The sequence below is a fragment of the Ranitomeya imitator genome, chromosome 2, assembly GCF_032444005.1.
Source record: "Ranitomeya imitator isolate aRanImi1 chromosome 2, aRanImi1.pri, whole genome shotgun sequence".
Taxonomy (NCBI): Eukaryota; Metazoa; Chordata; class Amphibia; order Anura; family Dendrobatidae; genus Ranitomeya; species Ranitomeya imitator.
This window is the reverse complement of record NC_091283.1, coordinates 369,731,120-369,736,119: the sequence shown is the minus strand read 5'-3', so window position 1 is coordinate 369,736,119 and position 5,000 is coordinate 369,731,120. Positions and strand designations below refer to the sequence as shown.

The window sequence follows — 5,000 nt, the reverse complement described above, 5'->3', positions numbered from 1 at the left end:
ATAGCATTTGTGCGGAGCAACGTTTAGTGGTGACTCTGAGGTAATTATCCTTTTTTAACATTGTTCTATAGAAAAAGACAGGATGTAATTTATTGTGGAGCATGTCTCATATAATTATGCACACTTTGGCAATTGTCCGATTCGATTTAAACTTGCCTTTTTTTTTTGGTGTCCTTTAAAATGTTATAATAGTGCTATTTTTTTTTTTTTTTGATTTCCGACAGATATCTGGCTACCGGAGAATCTTTTGCATCACTGCATTTTCAATTTCGACTGGGGAAATCAACCGTTTGCCAACTAGTTCCTGAAACTTGTGATGCCATTTGGAACAACGTATAACCACTTGTGCTACCAACCCCGACAACAGAAATGTGGCTATCGATTTCCAATCATTTTGAGGATGTGGCTAATTTCCCCCATTGTATTGGTGCCGTGGATGGCAAGCACATTCGGATTCAGAAACCAGTGCATAGTGGATCCCTATACTATAACTATAAGAAATACTTTTCCATTGTATTGATGGCTATTGCGGATACTAGATACCGTTTTGTTGCTGTGGATATTGGTGCATATGGACGGACGAACGATTCCAGAGTCTTCAAAGAGTCCAACATGGGGAAATGTTTGTACAGGAACAACTTCAACATACCCTCAGCACGACCTCTTCTGGGGACCGAAGGCCCAAGTTTGCCCTATGTTTTAGTTGGGGATGAGGCGTTCCAACTCGGATGCAAATTCCTAAAGCCGTACTCAAGCCGTAGTCTAAACTCCACAAGACGCATTTTTAATTATCGCTTGAGCCGGTCAGGACGTTATGTGGAATGTGCCTTTGGGATTTTGACCTTAAAATGGCATATATTACTAACTTGCATGCAACTGCAACCTGAAAATGTGGACCGTGGACCGTGTAGTGAAGGCATGCATCTGCCTGCACAATTTTGTTTCCAGGCATGAACCTTTTTTTTTTCTTTTTTTTAGATTTGTTTACATTACCCTAAACAATTATAAAAAGTTCAATCCATACAAGAATATAAAATGTTATAATAACAGTTTACTTTACTAAAAAATATTCTGAAGACATTGTGCGTCCAACCTGATTGTTGGTAGACATTTTAACATATGAGATCCCATAGGGATGAACAAAAACATACACGATTAACTTGGGTACAAAACATTTTTTACACAAACGTTTTAAACGCAGTAATTGCCAAAGTTTGGTGATTGTTTAAAATAGTAGTTACATACTGTAATATTGCGCGGGCGTATTGTCTGCCCAAATGTACACTGGACTGCTACATTGCCTTTGCATTTCCATACTCTGTTCACCCTGGCCTCTGTATTGTGGTTTGTATGACGGCATGTCCATGGTTCTTGCTCTCGAGGAAGTGGGTTCCTGGGGGCCCAAAAATTCCTCGACTAGGTCATTAAGTCTTTGCCTAAACATTATATTTCTGTGCACCCGTATATTTTGGACTACAGGCACATATGACAACAGCAGGAGCTTCTATTCATTGGCTGCATATACAGATTCACGAGATTGCAATTCTGTTATTTCCCGCCTTAGATCTCTGTGTTTACTGCGACACAGATCCTTTAACCATTGGAGTCCATCTACAATTATGGCATCAACTTCATCTTTGGCAGATGCTCGCTTGCATCCGCGGTGTGCTTGCAAACGGGCACTGACAACAGGAGCCACAGTACTACTCTCCATTGATCGTGGCTCGCTCAGGCCAGACACATCTTTAGCGCCCGTCTGCTGGCTGGTTTCCTGTAGAGATGGCTCCGGTTCCTCTGCCTCTCGAGGCGCAGCGGTACTGCATATCGTTCTATAACCAAAAAAACAAAAAAAATTATTTAAGAGATTTTAATTAAATACTTGTTCGTCTCTCACACCGAAGCTTTTTACTTTCGAGCGCTGGGACATTTTCTGTAGAAACAACAATTGCTCATAATGAACATAAGGGGTGACAGGTTTGCCACCAGATCCACTGGGGGTGTTTTGGCTGGTGTGAAAGTCCCGTACAAATCTCTAATGGATCTCCACTGGGTATGGACAGCATCGGCTTCACAGAAAAAAAATAAAAATATTTGACAGCTTGCAATCTTTACATTTAGCACGTTAAGTTCAGCAATAATTACCAATTTTTTTCTTAGATGATGCGGACTTATCCAAATATCCTGGGTTCAACTGGCATATTATTTTATCCCACAACTTCTGGTTTTTAATAATATTGTGGTGGGAGCTGTCACTTTGATCCCATGTGGACGGATTTGCTTCCACTAGTGTTATAAGTGTCTCGTTCTGTATGTCCAAGGGCTCTTTGTCAACCGCAATATTCCTTTTTTTTTTGCGGGCTGCTTGTACTATGTAAACACAAAACGTTATATTAAAATGTAGAATTTAATTTTTGGTTGCATAACTTTATCTCATCGCCAAAATTACATTTTATAATTTTTTCAATTTTTTTTAGCTTTTTTAAAACACTTTTTAATTTTTATAAATTGTATTGCAATGTTTAATCGAATGTTTGTTGGCTGTCCTTGCAGTGTTTGGTTTATGTTATGATATGTATGTAGTTTTTTAACCAGGGTTTTAAACGTAGATTATATATATATATATATATATATATATATATATATATATATATATATATATATATATATGTTTCTTGTGTTGTGCTTCTTTTGTATGTTTGATTTTTTAATTTAAAAAAAGGAAACAACTAATTAGTATTTTTTTTGGTCAAAAAGTAACATTTTGAGTGACATTTACCACTTCTAGGTGAGGTGAAGACAGACGGCGAGGCTGTTTCTTTTTTTTTTTTTCGCTTTTCAACAAACTATGGTGTAGTAAAAAAAAATAAAAATTACAATTCTTGTATCAAGTAATTTATGTGTTAATTAAAGACACTAAATGTGTGGCATGTACCTTCTTTGTCACTTTTGGCAATTTTTTGGGGGGTGGCCTGGCAGGTTCGGGATCAGAAGATTCCTATTTGCAATAAAAACATGATTACACGTTTGCCTCAATACACTGGAGTGATACACATTATTGTAGCTTTTTAAATCGAAAGCATACCGATTGTGAAGAGAACACTGCAGACACGCTGCTGCTTGATCCCTCACTATCCGACATCTGTGTACAAACAAAACAATACATTTACACACACATCCGATGGGCGCTTGGAGCGCCCCCAAGGGCTGTGGGGTACTCGGAACCGGGTCCCTCGGTTCGGGGAATGGGATGTCACGGTGGCCTGACCCGGTCCGTGGCCCTCGGGGAACTGCTTAGGGGTCCGCTGGGGTGATGTTATGGCAGCAAGATGGTATACCTTCCCACAGGTGAAGTATGTCCCCAGGGCTTCCCAGAGTGTAGGTGGTGGATGGTGTAAGGCGCAGTGAATAAGGAGGACACAGGGTTGCAGTCTCTTTACCTTTTACTGAAGGTTCGGCATCCACAGTCCAGAGTAGGGACCACAGGGTAGGCAGAGTCCGGACGGTCTGAAGGCAAATCCAGAGTCCCCTTATCCAGGAGGAATTCAATAGCCTTCCCCTTGCGCATAGTAACGTAGTAGGTCCCTACTTGCATAAGCTACCATAAGGTCCTCACTTTTGTTACTTCTCTCTCTGTCCCCCAGATGGTACGGATAGGACAAAACCCATATGACTGATGGCCCCAGCCAGCTCGACAGGGAGACCTTTCCTCGTCGGTCCCCAGCCAGGAACTCTCCTCTCCTCCTCCTGATCTGACTAACTTCCTAACCAACCCTCCAGTTTTACCCTATGTGAGAAGTGGCCTAATGGATAGAACCCTTAGCTCCCCCTGGTGGACTGGCGTGTGAAGTGTGTGTGTGGCTGTGATACCTGGACAGCAGATCTCCTTCATTGCCTTCAGACGTAACATCACTCCCCCTTGTGGAAGAACAACATTACTGCAACGAACCAGGACTCTGGGGCGCTGCACCCCGCCTCCCCCCGTTAAATCCAGTACTCCTGGATTGGGAAAAAGAAAACAACAATACATCAGCAAAAGACAAGCAAAATTTTTGAAATGCTATAAACAAATTAATTTAACAATGCTTCCCTTTATGGGAGGTGAGAATACTTGAACGTTGCAAACAATAACATATTTTACATTGCGCGCGCTACTAAAAAAATTATTATCTAACTATGAAATACAATTACCCTTACAGGTATTCTATCTATTATCTACTAAGCGCTATCCTACAATAATAAATTAACATTCTCTTCATAAAACCGTTATTCTTCTTTAAGTGCAAAGTTTATTAACCATCTATCTATGGCTCTCCAGAGGACTCACTAACCCCTACGGGTTCACTTTATTGAAATGCAGAACAGGTTTCGCCCCCTCTACGGGCTAGACTGTATCTTTCTTCCAACTTCCTTTTGTCCTCAATATTATTCAAAGTACATCATTACTTAACTACATACTATCACTATGTAAAAGAATTGTGACTATCTAACTTTTTAAGGCAACATTATCACTCTTTGGCAAGGTGCAACAAATGAACATTCCCTTTAAGAGGGAAAACTCAAGTCTTTTTCCTGAGGTAGTGCAAACAATCAACAAGTCACTTAAACTTTTAAGGCAATAGAAACTTTCACGAAGTCTTCAGGGACAGTTTCTTCGCAAAGTCTTCTTCTTGTAAAACCAATAGAGAGCACCTTTAAGAAGGTGCAAACTATGTACAAGCAAGTTCTAATCATGCACAGTTCATGATTCCAATGTTCCTTTGTGTAACAGTGATGAAACTTGAAACAATAGGGATCCCGGGTAAACAAAGGGATCCCTTTAAGTGTTAACCCTGGATGGGTTTTAAAGCAAAAGAACAGTTGAAGTTTTAAAAAGAACTATTTACAGGTTGTGGTTTTCCGAGGTTTACTCTAGTTCTGGTGGTCTCCACCAGGGCTTTACCTGACACGTAGCCCTCTGTGGCCTAGGATGGTTCCGATCCAAGATCACTCCCGGAGGGGGG

At 40.5% G+C, this 5,000-nt stretch overlaps 1 long non-coding RNA gene across 1 annotated transcript; it reads right to left on the bottom strand.

Moving 5' to 3' along the window:
- Window positions 1-1,250: 1,250 nt before the first annotated feature.
- Window positions 1,251-4,694, bottom strand: LOC138663961 (uncharacterized). The gene is made up of 4 exons (XR_011318261.1): window positions 3,083-4,694; window positions 2,777-2,995; window positions 2,143-2,367; window positions 1,251-1,829 (listed from the first exon to the last, which is right to left on the bottom strand). It is a non-coding gene; the product is annotated as an uncharacterized lncRNA (long non-coding RNA).
- Between the last annotated feature and the right edge of the window lie 306 nt (window positions 4,695-5,000).